This window comes from Pleurodeles waltl, chromosome 4_1 (genome assembly GCF_031143425.1).
Source record: "Pleurodeles waltl isolate 20211129_DDA chromosome 4_1, aPleWal1.hap1.20221129, whole genome shotgun sequence".
NCBI classification, from domain to species: domain Eukaryota; kingdom Metazoa; phylum Chordata; class Amphibia; order Caudata; family Salamandridae; genus Pleurodeles; species Pleurodeles waltl.
The window spans coordinates 911,465,901-911,484,344 of NC_090442.1; positions in this window are offsets into that span (position 1 = coordinate 911,465,901).

Here is an 18,444-nt window from a genome sequence, read left to right on the forward strand (position 1 = left end):
GGTTTTCCGTCGCCATCTCCACCAGAAATTACATACTGACTTGCAAATAAGGACCCATATGCACCAGTAATGTTCGTTTCATCCGTTTTCCACACCCTCCATGGGCTTCAGTAGGTTAAAAAAAAAAAAGCCAATAAACAACAGCGAATATGCATCTCCTCAAAAGGAAGGATAGTAGGACCTAAGGAATCGATAGGACTCGTCAGCTCAATCAGAAAGAACATCACGGAAAGTAATTTGTTCTAATGGATATTAACCTGCATATTAATTGAACACTCCCAAAGTAATCCCGAAAATGTAGGAAGCTTGAGAATATCAACACATCTAACTGGTCAACCAAACTGCGATTGCGCATAACTCATACAACACAGTTGTTGACACTAAATATAGCCACAAGATGCTGGTGATGGAGAATGGCAGAGAAAACGTTTCTGGATCCAGTTGGAAACCTGGAAGTGATATAAATTGCAAATCTGTTGAAGTCGTCATAACCAAGAGAAATAACATTACAGAAGGCAAGAAAATTGTTCTGCTGATTACTTGTGTATATAGTGTCTTGAATCTTCCAGACCCTCATGCATCAAGAGGGAAAGGGCCACAGACATCTTTATGGCCTCTCAAATCCAAGAGGGATCTAAATCATCAGGCATCATCAGAATTCAACCAACTCCATCTTTGAGTTATAAACTCACAGTAAACGGGGCAGTTGGGTTAAATGTCAACACAGAAAAAGAGTACAGGAAGTGCATTCCTCTTAGCCTTTTTAATTATTTTAAAAATAACATAATTTCTACGAATACGTCTCTTCAACAGCACCAAACTCTATACAGAGGTCTTCAAGTCCTTCAGTGGTGCCCACATAATTGGCAATACAGGTAGCTTAGACTACTGCCATGATTTCACTACTCCCCTCCCTGATGCTAGCATATTTGTCTTTAAACTCTCCATCCCTAGATCAGCAGCATCTGATTAGGTGCCAGTGGTTTCTAGGACCGTGGCAGAGGAAACAGGCTGGAGGAATTAACTAGATTTGATTGTGTTTTTTGGATGAGCTCTAATATTTTAGATATTTTAAAGCCTTATTTTGACAGAGGTGACTATGAGAGTGAAGCAAACTGTCCTTTTGTCAATGAGGACTTGGAATCTTCAAAATGCCAAGTGGGTGTATTTTTCTATTCTTGCATGGCCCCATTCAGAACTACAGTTATTTTCTGCACTGGATAAATAAAGATTGGAGGTACTGCCCTTGCCAAATGCGGAGACCAGATCTTATTCACTTACATTCTTGCTTAGGAGATTCAGGCATCAAAATGTCTTATAATGAGACAGCCAATTATTATTTTAAGAAAACTTGATACTGCGGTCCAAAAATGTTTGCTTAATGATGTATAACCTTTAATCCTTTGTGCTTCATGGCATGGTACTCCCCACATGCTTTAGCACATAACTGACTTAGTTTTAAGACATTAGCTGGAATATTTGGCATCATTAATCCTGAAGCTGGGTTGCCAGAATACTTCCTTTTGGGATTAGTGTGATCATGCCATTATTCATTTTGCAATTCCTGCTTAAACTGGAAGATGAATTGGCCAAACCGGGACGTGAGAAGATCCTCACTTGATTTTTACTAAAATATCTCGGAAGATCATGTCTTTGTGACTGTACGCATACACGCCGTTTGATACTATGACCGATGTACACTGCGTTAGGATACGATGATGCTTTGCGATATAAGAATGAAACACGTTGGAGGAACTCTTAGGAGCATTATATATATATATATTAGGACGGTGTTTTGAAATGGTCTAAGCAGATTTTTTGGGGAAGTAGTGATGAGATTGAGGCAGCTATGGATCCTGGATACTTTTGAATGGCCTTGAAAAAGTAAAAGCGAGTATTGTTTGCATGACGAAACACGTGTTGGCTGAACGGGTTGGACTTACTGAAATTGAAAAACATATTCAATAAAAACACGCGGACCTGCTGATGATGTTTGTACTATTGTTTCTTTTGAAATTTGTGGGGAAGTGGGGTGGGACCCCCATCCAGGAACACCGTGTGTATACTTGTGCCATTCGGAATATAGGGGTGAATAAGTTTGTGAGCGCCGTTCCTATCAACACATCCTGTCAACCGTTGTTCTTAATGTCTTTGTGATTCTTTAGTTATCCTCACTACTCAATTGAGTAGTGCAAAGGATGTTAAATTTCGAGTTGATTGATATAAAAAAAGGTACGTTCTCCCTAGAAAAGAACAATCCTGATGCTGCAAAAGGGGCCCATGGTACACTTGAGAATATATAAGGCTCCCAGGTTTCCATGTTTTGCAATTTTTTTTTTTTCCCCAGCTAAATACAGACCAAAAGCAATGTGTTTTTGGTCTTTCTGTATCTATTTACTCAGGAAAAAAATAAACATGGGTTTTACTGTGAGTAAGTATACATGCTTTCAGTCCTGACTAGTGGTCTAACAGCTGTACAGAATAAAAACAACTAAGTTAAAATAGGACCATATTGACTGTGGAACCTTAAATACCTATGTGTACATTTGCTTACACTAAAATGTATATCTTTTTAGATGACTGCATTATGCACACGTATAATTATAGTGCTAAATTGTAAGTCACATCCAAGCCCTGTGTACATTTATCTGTGGAATGCCTGTGCAAGTATAGACGTCACATCTTTTTAATCAAAGAGCAAAATATAAATCTGGATTGTCACAAATGGGGCTATTAATTTAGGAAGAGGGAACACCCCAACTAACTAAATACTCCAACTCCGGTTAGGTCAAACCACAGTTCGGAGAGAATCTCTGCTCAACTCCTGGAAGCCACAGCACAAGCAATAGGCAATCCCCCAGAGACGTGTGCAGAGTTCAAGCAGTACCAACAATGGGGCTGTAGTTAGCTGCCTAAGATGGTGGTAGCACTAGACTAGAGCTTCACTGGGCCATGGCTTAAGTCCAACATATCCACTCCATTAGCTGGCCATCTTGCAACTGCCCTGCATGGGAAGTTAGTGGGGGAAACGTACAATGACCTACCCACAGCTTTAGCTAATGCCCTCCCCTGATGCCCCCCTGTGCCGTGACCCAAAGTATCAGCCCAGCAGTGGCCTACCAGAGACTGCCGAGCCAGAATCTGGCTCTGCTACGCCTCATCCCCTGGGGCCAAGAGCCTCTTGGGATGGAGTACTGCTCAATGAGAGTTCTTCCCAGGCAGTGGTGCCACAGAACCAAAATTGCCACACAGATCACAGCTGCTCCCGGCATCGAAGGCTGGGTCAAGGTGAGGTCCAGCACTGAAGGAAGAGGAAAGGACTAATACCCTGCCCAAGGCCCTGCGCCTTAAACTCTGTCAGCTAGTGTGCCATCCTTCAGCGGGAGCACAAGCCTGGCCTGATTCATATCCATGAGAGAGACTGTGTGCCAAGGAGGTGGAGAACCTGTGCTGGAGCACTCACCAAGCAGCCAGATCACAACAGAAGCCTGAGCTAGGGGTAGTAGCAAAATCCTAGCGCCCCCTGGCCTACAACTGGTTTGCTCTGTAGCGGGCATAAGGCCCTGCCCTGATCCGATCCAGGAGGCAGCATTTAAGAACTGATTAGGTGGAGGTTCTGCATCAGAGAGTCCCTCCAACACCAGGCCCCCCCTCTTTGACCAGACCTAAAACTAAGCAGTGGGTTCCCTGATGGCCCATGTCCTTGCCCTCCTCCACTTAGTCAAAGATGAGTGACGGAACTACTGTGATCTGGGTAGGAGGTCCTTCAGGGCCCTTGCAGAGCACATTTTGGTTTTCAACCAGCGTGGAGGTATCCATCCTGTGAGAACTTATCGATCTAGCGCGGATTAGGAGAGACCGCCAGTAATTGGCCCTTGTTAACTGAGTAGTCCCATGGAGATTGGTTATGTCTCAACCCCCAGACACCTTCGGATGCAAGACCCCAGTCAACCCATCCATGGCAAACCATGTGGAGGAAGTAGTGGATGGTGATGACAGGTCATCTGGTGATCCTGTCCCAAAGGGAGCCACTGAAGCCCAGACTCAAATTAAACAAGACTAAATCCTGGTGGCCATTATCCACACCAGAGAAACTTCAGAGCACTAAATTTACTTTGTGAACAATGTTGGTTTGCTCTGCGACAACCACTGGAAATTCTGATAGAGATAAACAGGTAGAGACCCCAGCCGAAGCTAAACAACTTCATCAGGGTCTACACAAAATTATGACTGTTATTCGTTTTCTGGAAGGCAGAACTGAGGACCTTGAAGGCAGGTCCCACCAGAACAATAGCTGCCTTGGGGGTTTCCCTGAGTTTTGGGTGAAACCAACCATAGTGACCTACCTAGAGAACTGGACATGAAATGATCTACAAAGATCAAAATGCCAGACTGCTAGAGCAATAGACAGTCTAACAGTGGGCAGCGCAAAGATCATGCTGGTTTCAGATATACCCTAGTGGTACAACAACAAAAAACATACTTATTGTGAATTTAAGCGACACCTCAGATTAGCGGTTGTCTAATACGCTCTACTTTGCCAGGAGAAACAAAAATCATACGTGCAGGACAGACACTGTTTTTGATACCATGTGGGAAGCTTCATACTGGACCAACAATCTCACAGGAGATGACCTGGGTAGGCCCTTGCCGAGCAGTGGACTCGGGCTCCATTGGTGGCAATCCACTCAGCCGTGAGTGAAGTCAGACATTAGCTCAGGAAGCAAAAGAAGGGGGAAAAAAAAGAAAACCTGCTTGACCACTACCGTGAAATGCCTATCTGCAAGGGAGCCCAGGCCCTCCAGGCGCACATGAAAGAGACTCCAGTAGGTACAACCAAGCCTCCACCAGTGCTGTCAAATAAGACCTAGATAGGCTATCACTGACACCCAGAACGCAGATGGCTTGGGGATACAGTGACCCCTATCACTTTCCTCCCCACCACATGTGGTGCCATATGACTCCTTCAGGTGGCTGAAGCTACCTGAGGGAGTCCACCATTCCCCTCAGTTGCCTGCCCTCCCCCCCCCCCATGTTGAATACCATGTTATGTCATTCCAACCTCATTCCCAGGTCGTTTTCAAGCCCCCTACACACTAGGTTGAGCTAACCCTTAGATTTTTACCCTAGTTGAATTGAGAGTATTTGGGACGGGCACGTTCCCCATCCCAAGCTTTTGTTAGGGACTTCACTTAGTTCACCGTTTTAAACAGGCTACTATGGGATCCTGGGAGTGACGGGGAAGTGCAGAGGGGATGAGGGATCGCCTGGGGAGGGTACACTCAGGGTCACACATTGGAGGTCTGGTACTCTAACTCCCTCCTAGCCACCGTAGAGTAACTCACAACACTCACCCCATGGTGCAGCGGTTGACCTAAGTTCTAACATGTAATGCTGGAGGCCTCACCAGGTTACCACAGTGACACAGTACACACTGGTCTATGCTGGAGGTCCATTGATATTGCCCTTCTACAGGAGACATGTTGCCCTTGGGGCACTCCCTAAAGTTCACCGTCGGTGGAGAGGTCAACTGTTTAGCATTGCATACTTGGCCTTCACCCGTGAAGTACTGATCTGGATTGAACCCTGCATCCCTTTAGATTCAACCAGTCACTCCATAGATCCAGAGGGGTGATATGTCTTCCTCCTAGGCCTCTTGGATTGGGTGGAAGTTCTCTTAGGCAGCATTTGTGCCCCAACATTGCAAAGGGAGATTTTTTTTGTTTATGATTCCTTGCCAACCGAACTAACCTGCTATGCTGACTCACCTATGATCCTGAGTGGGGATTACAATGGGGTTGAAGACATTGACAGGACCCACCCAGCCCCAACCTCTGCCTATAGATGTACACCTAGATAAAGTATATTGCAGTGACTCCCTACTTCCTCAGATTCCTGGCACTTATGCGGGTCACATGGGGATGCTGGTGACCATTGGTTCCCACTTGGACATTCTAACCTGCAGCATTGGAAAATCCAACCTACATGGATACAATGGAAACCTCAATTGACTGTTACTTTATGGAAAACAAAGGAACGGCGGAGATACCCACCAGTGAATGGGATCTTTTCGAAATAGTCATACATAGAACTGCCTTCACACCACATATTGTATCATATAGACTAGGGACTGAGCTAATGGCAACAGAGGCTGACGTACTCCTCAAACAGGTGACCCATAAGACAGCCAGCAATAGCGCCCTTAATTGGCCTCACAGCATGGCAAGCTTTTCCATCAACTGTCGGGACTACAAAGCATACTTGCCTACATGCTCTGCAGAGGGGACAAGTCCAGCAGGCTCCCCTCCTGACTCATCTGCTCTAAGCTAAGGCGGATCCCAATCACGTCAAATAGAGGGGCAGATGGTCACCTCATCCTCACCCGCTTGGTATCAACAGTGCTTTCCATGACTATTATGGCTGCCTGCATGTCAACCATTTTACTGTTCCATCAGCTGCCTTTGAGGACTACATAGACACAACTAGGCTGACAAGTCTGACAACTGAGCAGAACACAGAGATTGGTAACCCGATCACCCTGCAAGACATACAGGTGGCCATAACATCCCTCACCACAGGCAGAACCCCAGGCAAAGATGGAGTGCCTACTACATTTTATAAGGCATACTCATCAGGGCTAGCCCCCAAATTGTTGGCCATGTACACTCCGTGTATGAGTTAGAACACCTATTGGACAGATTGATAAAAAACCCTACTTGTCCCGCTCTCTAAACCTAACCAGAAGGCAGGTGAACCAGAGGACTATCAGCCACTTTCAGTCTTGAACGTTGATAAGATATCATCAAAATCCTTGCTAACTTGTCATGCGTTGTGCTCCTATGACTGTTCCACCTCACCAAAGAGGCTTCATCCCGGACACAACACACCCTTAATGTTCAACACCTTTTTCACATTTTGTGTTCCAAACTGGATAACTCCCCCAGTATATTGTCCATCGACCTACGCAAAGCCTTCAACACCCTCAATTGGTCTTATTTGTTAGCAGTGTTGAAACAGATGAACCTCACTAATTTAATTATTAGATTGACCCTGATATTATCTACAGACCCATATACTAGACTTAAAACTGGATCAATGTTCTCGGGACACAAACCCCTAACTACAGAGGAGCACATGAGGGATGTCCATTGTACCCCTGTTATTTGCCCTGGGTATGGATCTGCTAGTGTTCCAGATTCAGAGCAGAGGGCCCTTGCCACAGGTATTGCGATAGGGGAAATGCACCACACAATCTCCTTGTATGCAGATGCTGTCTTGATCTACCTAGATAACCCAGTTCAGTGCTCACCATGTGCCCAAGCACTTCAGGGTGAATTTGGGGAGATTTTCAGAGCTTCAGGTCAATTGGATGAAGTCCTGTGCATTCCTGACACAAACAGACATCATGGGGTTCCTGCAGGATCTCTAAGGTGGACAGCTCTGTTGGCAGTCCTCCTCCTTTAAGTACTTGTACATCCTGCTGGAGCCTCCAGATTCCCACGTACTTAAAGGAGGACTGCCAATGGAACTGTCCAACGTAGAGATCCTGCAGGAGCCTCCCAAGTTGGACAGTTCTGTTGGCAGCCCTCCTTTAAGTACTTGGGCATCCAGGTCTTGTATGACCCACAAGACGTCATTGCGGCAAATATCAATAAGGCAGTGCAGTCGCTTAGGGGCAGCCTGGCATTCAGGAAGCGATTATCATTGGTCTGATGGGCAGAATTGCTGACAAGAAGGTGGTGGTCCTTCCCAGACTGCCCCACTATCATGGCAATTCCCACTAAAAACAAATCTCCCCAAAAACTTCCAGGAGCTTAATTCCTTGATGTCTTCACTGATCTGTAAAAATGGGAGACAGAGTTGTGTTGTCGACCCTTCAGCTCCCCCACACTCTGGGAGTCTGGGGGTTCCTAACTTTGCCTATTACACTGGGTGGCCATGTCTACCAGCTGAACCATGGAGGAACCCAAGTGGGTGTGGCTGAACAAACGCCTAGAGGATTTACTCTGGCTTCTCTGCACACAAACATAGAATGTTCTTCCTGGCCTTATAAGAAGGTATGCAATGGAGCTTTGCCAAGAGCCGCTCGGGTCCCAATCCCTACCAGAAATACTCTCTAAAGATACTGCTGCAAGTGCTGCTAGGAGGCCCAGCATATAGGGTCGCATATTGGGGACACTATGGCCTAGTGACAGTGGGAGAACAGTGATCACCTAATGTCCTACGAGGAAAAAATTAATGCTTATGGGATGGGGGGGACCCATAGGCATTAATTTTTTCCCCCAGGCTTTTTTATTTTATGGCACACTCATGGGCACAATTCACACTCCTTGAGGCCTGGCAGCACTCACCAAGCCCTCCCTCCCCAACAGCACACTGTTGACCATGCTACTTGCATTGTAATCCGGGTTGAAAGCTGTTACCCTCCTATATATAGACAGCTCAAGACCTACATGCGGACCGCCAGACACTGAGGGTTAAATAGACCGAGCATATCGGTCAGGACGTCACTGACAAAGAATGGGTCTCTGCATTAGAATACCCTGCTCAAGTCTCCAGGAAACCAAGACTCCGCCTGTATCAATTCAACTTCCTACACAGAGCCTACCTCACTCCAAAGTTACTAGGACTAATTCACCACCAGACTAGTCCAGCATGGCACAGATGATGCAGGCTTCTCTTTTAAAGACTGGTTCTGCCACATAGTACAGACCTTTTAGGAAGTTCCATAACTCATCTAAAAAAAAAAAAAACCAGGTCGCACTACTTTACTGAACCCTAAATACTGCCTCCTGGGATTAGTCGCCCACAACAAGAAGGGAAAAATGGGCACGTGGTTTATTAGTCTAGCCCTTACTCTAGTGAAGAGTACCATCGCCACTAACTGGAAATTGCCCAAAGGACGGAATATCCTACAATAGTCAAGCTTAGGGATATACCAGGCACAGTTGAAACAAGACACCCTATGAACAGACAACAGCAGAGGCTTGGGAATACCTGAACACAAGCAAACGTACCTTATGACCATCCCAGCATGCCCCCCCCCCAACAACAGCTCCACAGAGTCCCAACTGCGGAGACCCCAGACCAAACTTAGCTCCCATTCTGCCCCCCTCTAGAACCTAAATCACAAACAAACATAGCGGTCCCACTCACACCAGAGGGTGGAATATACCCTTTCCCGCAATTTATTCCAACATGGGGTGGTCTGGCATGATCCAAGACCTGATCACCCCACTGCCCCTCTCCCCTATCCCCCCTCCAGCCCATGCATTCCAACAAGCATATACCACCCTCCTAACCCAAGGGAGAAACACCTACGACAGATAGACTACGTTGAATCCCCACAAACTTGTTTCAAGCTGGTCTATTATAACTTATGGCACGCAGTTGTATGTCCGTTTTGTTGCACGCTGAAAATGCAATAATTTTTTTTTTTTTAAGCAGTAATAACACTTTCAAAGTTAAGAACACAATGTAAAATTCCCAAATCAGTTTATTAAAATAGGGAAAATGTAATGAGTAAAAAGACTCCATTGTCATCAAAATATCTTAACTGAAACCAGCGATAAAGGATTTAAACTTAGTAAGGCAAAATGTGTCTATTAAAAGTCAAGTACTTAGGGAAAAACAAGCTTACTTGGAACTGAGACCTAATAGAGATTTCAGGCTAGTGGCCATTAAGTGGAGGTCAAATATAGTAAGTGGGTTGTGCCAGACAAAACATTTTACCTTCATATTTAGTCTCCAAAGCTGCTTCTGGTTAGTCCTGCAGCTGCTACCTCCTATTACAGGCTTCTAGACAAAAGGTCTCTATCCAGTTAGACCACTGCAGGGTCTAGTCCTCTTTAGTCAGTGGGGCACTCTTGGAGTAAGCAGTCCTGCTTTTTGTATTCCCTGAAGCAGATACACAGAAGGCCATCCACCTGATCCTTGGAGAGCGGTTCTGTTCCCTGGGGGAGTTTTCTTCCTACAGGAGCCAGAATTCTTCTTCCAGCAGGACGGCCTTTTTTCAGACAGAGTCTTCCCCGATTGAGGATTGTTCGAGGAGGTGATGGTGTATGTGCCAGATTTACTCCTTTTGCAGCACGTTGTGTTTGGTTTATTGTAAAATTACCCAGGAGCACTGGTTCCAAGATGGCAGAATGCAGCTTGCACCAGACTCTTCAGCTTCTTGGCCACTCCCCTACCTGCCTTGGTCAAAATTGGTTTTCCTTCCTGCTGTGGCTATATCCTGACTGTCTAGGAGGGTCTTTGGGATAAACAGAAGAAGCCCTCTTTGGCCTGTCCAAGTCAAAAGGAGTTTGTACCAAAGGTGCCCTTTCTTTTGACAACTGTTCTGTTAACTCTCAGATGGCCAGTCACTGATACATAGTTAGCAGTTAACACCCTGTGGTCTTTGCTGGGCAAAGAGGCAAGCCATTGTCCTCTGAGTCAGTTATCAACTCTCCAAGCCAGGGGGCAGAGTTTGCTGGGCGAACAAAATGGCCGCATAGGTTGAGTGCTCCTTCGGTTGAGGAATTGATCCTTTATAATCCTGGTGTCCTGGACACGATGCATGCTAGCAATGGCTCCTGGAATCTCCCTTGCACTACAGGCTCCTGCGGACGGAGCGGACGTCCAGAGACTGGGGCTGTATGGTGGGCCCTGAAAGAGATGCAGCTGCTGCGCTAAGAGGAGGGACAGCTGGGCAACTATGGCCCCTGGAGGTACAGGGACCGGGTCCACTGGTGGTGGTGCCACTCAGGGGACACGCGGCGCCAGTTGCAGACTCGTGGCAGGTGCAGTGGTTGGCTGGGCTGGCGCCCGCGTGAATTGAATGGGCCCACTCACTATCGGTCTGGAAGTGCCCAGCAGTGCCTTGAAGCCTGCAAGCGGGGCTTGGCTGAGCCACTGACTGGCATCGTGGATGGCCTGCTTGACATGACTAAGGATAGTAATAGAGAAAAGGGATGTGCCTGCTCAGACAATGAATGGCCGATGGGAGCTGGTGAGAGCGTGGTGTAGCCTGCTCTTTCATTGGCTGTTTTTGGTGCGAGGTGCGGAAAGTAGGCAGTTCGTTGGGCCTCACGGTGCTTTTGAAGCTGGATAAGCGGAGGCCCCCGAGTAGGAACTGTGGAAAATGCACATATGATGCTGCAGTGACCTGAAGCAGGGACCTGTACTGTGCTCTTGGGGGCGCAAACGTAGAACCTTTGTGAGGTGCACAATCGCGACGAGACTGGCTACTGAGTGCGGAGACTAGTTGCAAATATGGGGAAAGTGGACAGGGTCCAGACCAAACTGCAGTTTGACCAGCGGAAGACACCAAAGGCCCGTCGTAAAGGATTGCTGGCCTCTGAGGAGGCACAGGTGGGAGCTGCTGAGGGGTCAGCTACAAACGTAAAGCAAATATTGGTAGCAATGCAGCACAGCCTAACAAAAATACACAGGAAAATAGATGCTCTCACGTACAGGATGGACCGCATGTCTGAGAGGATTGGCAAGCAGGCAGAGAGACTTGATAGGATAGAACGGAGGGTGGAAAATGAGCAGAAAACCTGGCTGCTTTTCAGAAAAAGGCAGACAAACTACTCCTTGCCCTACAGTCGAAAACAGAGGATTTGGAACCGCGCTCCCATAGGAACAATGTGAGAATCATTGGGGTGGCGGAATCCACCCGCATCAACAACAAGGAGTGATTTGTGGAACAATTGCTGATTGACTTCATGGGCAGAGGCACCTTGTCGACGATATTTGAGGTGGAATGCGCACATCGTTCCCAGGTGCTGTGCCCGGTCCCTGGGGTCCCTCCATGTCCAATAGTTGCAAGATTGCTTAATTACAGGGACAGAGATGCTCCCCTTCGGAGGACACGAGAGCTGGGGGCTCTGAGGCACGAGGGATCAGAGATCTTGCTTTTATCAGACTTTACCCAACAGGTACATGAGGCGAGGCACCAATTTCTGCAGGGTAAAAAAAAAGACTCTGGGAGTTACATATTGAATATAATAATATGCTGCACCCAGCTCACCTCAAGGTACTGATAGATGGTAAAGCCATTATTTTTGTGGACCCGAAGAAACTGCAGCAATTCCTCACGAAAACAGAGGTGCAGGGTTGGCAACAGCCACAGCAGCCGGAGATTAACAGGATACAGCCATGGATGGTGTGAAATAAGGCTGCAGAGGCACACTGGAGGGGGTACTGTCTTCTCCTACAACCGGTGGTGGGAGAAAGTTGAGAGATACATCTCATCATTGTTGGACTTTGGTGGAGGTGACTAGTTCCCTAATCCATGACTTGGCTATGTTTGGCCTGATAGGTCTCTTGAGATATCAGGCTATACACACTATTCAACCGTTCACGACGCACACACCTGCATTGACTACCGGCTAATATCTTGAGGGTTGGCCCAGAGCATTGAGGAAAGTGAGGTGCTCCCCCGTACATACTCGGACCACTCTCCTATTCTTGTGGAACTGAATCATGCTGTTTCCCCTCCTCCTCCTTCCTTTTTTTGGCAGTTCCCTCCAAATTCACTTCTAGGTGAGGCCTTCTGGTTAGAGCTGGTCCGAGACATTGAGGAATTCTTCACACACACTAAATATTGGTACAGTAGCAAAGTTCACCACAGTCTGGAAAGCCTTTAAAGTCTATATATGGGGTGTCACAAAGGCAAAACATGCTGGAGTGTTACCGTTGCTGCGTGCCCGGCTTGGCCAATTGGAGGCCAGAATAGCAAATTTGAAGTCTAGACTGGAAGGAGTGAGGGAAGACGCTGTATTAAGCTCTCTCCAAAGCAAGTTAGTAGACTCCAGGAGACCGCTCAGAATGAGGTGACAAATATTGGAAAATATGCAGTTGCACGGGTTTATGGAGAGGGGGGACAGCCGGGAGTTACACTTGCAGCTTTGCTGCATCCCAAAAGGGAGCATGACGTAATTTTGCAGGTACAAAACAATGCCAGTCAGGTTTTTAGTGGCATGAAGGAGGTGGTGGAGCGATTTCACAGCTATTATGCAGGCCTATATAAGTCACGATTACAGTTTGATGATGCTGCGGTTACAGATAACCTCACGCACATAAACGATGCCCTGGTCAAAGGGATCGTTTAATGGCCCACTTGATCCCCTTGAGATCAAACACGCACTAAAAGACATGCCACCCAGCAAGGCGCCAGGCCTTGAAGGGTTGACTGTTGCCTTCTGTAAAGCATATCAGAAGATACTTATCCCTCATTTAGTAACCCTATTTGAGGAGATTGCAGCTTACGGATGTATGCCACACACCAAGTGCAAGGCCTTATTGGTTGTCCTGCTGAAGCCAGGAAAGCTAACTAACCAATGTTCATCATATAGATCACTCTCTTTGAAGAATATTGACATTTGGGGCAGATTTAAGAGCCTCCTTGCACCACATTATCGTCATTTTTCTTTTACGCTAATGTGGCCCAATGAGGAAAAAATCACTGCGCTAAATTTACAAAGTGGCGCAACACATGCATTATACCACATTGTAACCCCTTGCACCACATTGTGAATGCACCAGGCATAATGTATGCAAGGGGTATTCCCCCGTTGGGGTCGAAAAAATGGCACAAAGAGTCTAAAAGATTTCTTTGTGTCATTTTTTCCAGCCCTTTTAACACCTGCCCAGAGCAGGGACAGAAACGCAGTCCATCGGAGGGCACGAGAACTGGGGACTCTGAAGCATGAGGGAGCAAAGATCTTGCTTTTCCCAGACTGTACCCAACAGGTACAGGAGGTGAGGTGCCAATTTCTGCAGGGTAAAAAAAGACTCTGGGAGTTGCATATTGCTCAGAGGAGGTCTCAATGGTCTTTGAAGGATTAGCGTTAAAAGTTTAAAAAAAAAAATCCTTCAAAGCTCCAAACTAGCATCAAATATTTTGACGCTATTTCCCTAACTACCTCCGTGGTGGGCTGTATCTTAGTAATGGTGCACGCATGGTGGCGTTAGGGGGGCACCAAGGGGCACAAAAAAGTGGCACCGCACTGGGTGTAGCACCACTTTTCTTAAATCTGGCCCTAAGTTATTTACAATAATTCTGGCAAACCGTCTGGCTCCTTTGCTGTCTGTCCTGGTTTGAGTGGAGCAAATGGGCTTTGTGCCTGGGTTTGCCCTTCAATCTCCAGACCCTCGTTAGCGCTGCATCATGTAGACCCAGAGATACAAGCGATCGCAGTCTTTCCCGATTTAAAAAAGGACTTTAACTCTATGGAGAGGAGCTTCCAGAGAGCAGTTTTGCACCGAGTAGGTGTTGGAGACACGTCCCTTCAATAGATTACGGTGCTCTATACAAGACCTTTGTCTGAATGGTCGGGTGACCACTTTCATCTCTATAGAATGGGAGACCAGGCAGAGCTGCCCCCTCTCCCCCTCTGGTATGCCCTGGTTACCGAGCCCCTGGCCTGCACATTTTGTGAATATCACTCACATCACAGCTTATGCTTTCCTTTCTATACACTTATAGTGTCAGCCTAGGCAGAAGACAAGCTGCTGTATATTAAAGACCCGGAGCACAATTTGGCTCCGGACCTGCAGGAGGTGGTGCTGTTTGGGAGCCATGCTGGGCTCCATGTCAGTTGGAGTAAATCGATAATGTTCCCCCTCACTCCTGCTACTAAGCCGATTATCCATTACAGTGGACTGACGACTCTGTTCGTTATCTGGCCATACTAATTCATACAAATCCAGAAATAGTATTGCACGCTAATTATGGAAAAGCGATACAGTGCCTCACTGAAGTCTTGGAATACTGGTTAAATTACCTCTTTTGCTCGAGGGGAGAGTGGCTTTCATGAAGATGGTCGTGCTGCTCCGTTTTTTTTTTGTTGTTTTTATTGTATTTTAAAAAATCCTGATAATTCTTACATGGGCAGTATTTGATAGTCTGCAGACTCTTTTGTGTAGGTTGGCGTGGGCAAGTGGACAACCCAGAGTGGGGTGCTGGACCCTAACTCTCCTGGATGGCATGGGAGGCTTTTAGTGCACCTGATCTGTAACTATATTATCTGGTGGCACAAACTCAGTTCGCACACTATTGGGTGCACGGTCCACAGGAGCTTCCACATGTCTGGATGGCGGCACTGTGCAAGCTGCCAAGACTCCACTTTGCACGACCGATCCAGAAATATGGGGCGCTTGACTTCCTGAATACGACACTGTGCGCATGGAATAGACTTCAAGAGAGGCAGGTGGGTTCTTTGCTATATTCTCCAGAGGTGCCCCTGGCCTGGTGTGCATGGCTCCCATTGTCTATAGAGCAGGGAGCCATACTGTTGCTGAGAGCACTGGGAATCCATGTATTAGGAGATATGTTTATGGATAAACAAATGTGCAGTTGGGATGAAATACAGATACAGGCACTAGGTACTACTCCGCTGGCGCAATTCTACTACCACAGGGTACGGGCTCGGATGTGCACCCTTCTAGGTGAAGATTTGCTTGCGTCCTCTGCTATCTACGCCTTGACTTCACTGCTACAAACGACTACACCTAGTCACTTAATTTCGTGCCATTATGGGTATGTGCAGATGGCTGGGGCCAGGGAGTGCCTTGTGCTAGACTGGCATGGCAGAGCGAGCTGGGAGTGCTAATAGATGATAAGAAATGGATGTACTGCTGTTCAGTGACCAGGACGATTTCTTTAAATAGCTGACACAGGTTAATCCATTTTAAGTATATTAATTGGGTGTATTACACCCCAGTCCGTTTGCACAGGTTTGGAATTAGAGAGAGCGCGGCTTGCAGTAAATGCTGGAAGAGGGAGTGGACTTCCTGCACTCGGCTTGGGTCTCCCTTGTGTACAAAGCTTTTGGCAAAGAATATTCAGGGAACTAAGCACCATCGTATGTGAATCATTGGTACCCGATCTACTGGTGCTGCTGCTAGGTTTTGATCAGAATGTACTGGCAAAGATGCGCAGACTGAAAGACATAGGACTCCTGCTGGCGAAGCGAAGGGTAGCGATGTGATGGGATAGTGGCCCCTTGCCAATACTTAAAGACTGGGTAAGATATATGACATACTACATTGGTTAATGCACACTGCTTATTGTGACATGCTGTCTGATAGAGCTATATAACTTGTATATGTTATGGTGAAAACCAAATACATAAATAAATAAAATAAACTCTCTAAGCCAAGGATGTGTGTTCCAGCTCTAGAGTGTCATGAGTGACAGAACTGGTTGTAAGCCTGTTCTGGCAGAGGCAGCCTAAAGTTCATTTTACCCAAGTTACATTCCTGTTTAAGTGATCAAAAATGTGATTTCACCAGTAAGCCAGAATTTCAAAAACTAAGCAGGAAATAACTTTGAAGCATTTTTCTAGCCCTTTCCTAAGTGAAAATGGAAAATAAAGATTTTAATTCCACCTAGGCCTATTAGAGAAATGTCTAGCTAGAAGTACAGAGCAAGACTATTAGACTGGTGTGAGCCATGTGTCACAGCTCACAGTACCTGTGATTCAGACGTCAGGATTTTGAAATGCATGCACTATACATACCAATATGCCATGATGCACCAAACAAATAAGTGTTTGGTGCATCAAAAGTACCATGTTCAGAAGCACAGAGAATACTGGTGCCCAAGGTTGTCTAGTGCAAACTTGGGCAGTGAAATGTGGTTTGGTTAAGGAATCAGTTTCATTTTGATTCAAATAAAATTGACCATTCCAGTTTTACGTAGTGCACCACTATGCTAATCTCATTGTAAACACAATGCAAGACATTTGACACCCCTACACAATTCACAATTTGATGATTTAAAAATGCATTTATATGGATGCTTTGGTTCCAGACTATTTGTTTAGAGGACTATACACAGGGATTTGATAGCCATGGCTTCTGATTGATAACCCATCTGTCTCTGTCTTCAGGTAGTGGGGATAGGCAACTTTTCTGTCAAAGAAGCTCATTGCTGTGCTCTGTAATTTATGAACCTTAACCAAACTGCCATTTTGGGCAGTTACAGACCCAGATTTAGACTCAGATGACCCACTGCAAGGGGGGTGGGGCAGGCCCCTTCAGCACAGTAGGGCCCCAATTCAGCGATGGGCACTGAGGGGCTTATTTACAAGCGGCTTGCGCCACCGGTGTGTCACTTTTTGTGACACACTGGCAGCGCAAGCTGATGACCCATATCTACAAGGCCACACAAAGCCACTTTGTGATATGGAGTAAGGCAACGCAGCGCAAGTCACTGCGTTGTCTTGCTTTGCGTCAGGGAGGCGTTCCATGGGTGCAGTGGGTGTTACCACGCAATTCCCACAGATTGTGACGCATTTCCAGATTTACAAGGTTTTGTAAACCTGGGAATGCTTCAAAAACCTACGCCTCCCCAGGGGTGGCATAAGAGTAACGCAACAGGGAGAAATAACATTAGTTCTCCCAGTTTTTTTCTATATGTGTGCTATATTATGCAGCACACAGGAAGTAAATGCCTGTCCTGATTGTTTTTGTGCTTGAAGGTGCACTTCCTGCACAAAAACAATAATTCCCTGCAATGCAGGCATCCTTGCACCACGATGCAAGGATGCCTGTGTTGGCGCATGGCAACAATTTGTGCACCAGCTCCAGGGACAAGGACAGGAATGTGCTGCATCTTGTAGATATGGCACATTCCTGCTCTTTTCTTTTGATGCAGGGCAGTGCAGCACAAAGGCTATATGTGAGATCTGGGAGGCTCAGGGGCCCCTCTTCCCATTCTGCAGGGGAACATTGGCATCATTTTGCGACCCAAATTGGTTGGCAAGCCCGTCTTGAAAACTGTTTGATCAGGTGCATATGCAGCCAGTGTATATCAACAACCTTGTAATTCATACTGTTGGCACTGATGGCTTACCTTCCACTAGTGCATGGTACGGCAATGCACTATGTAAGTTAAAAATTTCTTGGAGCTTGCAGCTCTGAGGCTGATGTATTACACAGAGACAAATACATTTGTGTGAGAGCAACTCATCTAACATGAGAAAAACAATGTGATCAGAAAGTTGACAAGACATCTCGAATGAGGGGTTCACAGCCCCCTCCCAGAATAAATAATTAACCAGTTGGAGGTGTTCTGTCAGTTAACCATGTTTCCACCTCTACAAATCAAGAATACTACCGTTTTATATTTCTTGTCCTGAAGCAGCTTGATGTTTTGATGCATCTCTAAAAAGTTGTATTCATTGAAATGTGCCTCTCCACCCTTTCCAGTTCTTCCTAGAATAATTCAGAAAATAAATCACAAGGGGCTGTCACTCGGATAGTCCTGGGACTGGACTGGACCAGACAGACATGGCATTCAGACTAACTAGATTTCACTCACGCCCCTCCAAGACTGCTTCCACGCCAGCAAGACCTCCTGTCCCACATAAGACCTGTTTCCATCCAGTTTTGGAGAACCTCAAGTTTCATGCTAGGAGACTGAAAGGAAGACTTTTGCTTACTAATCACATG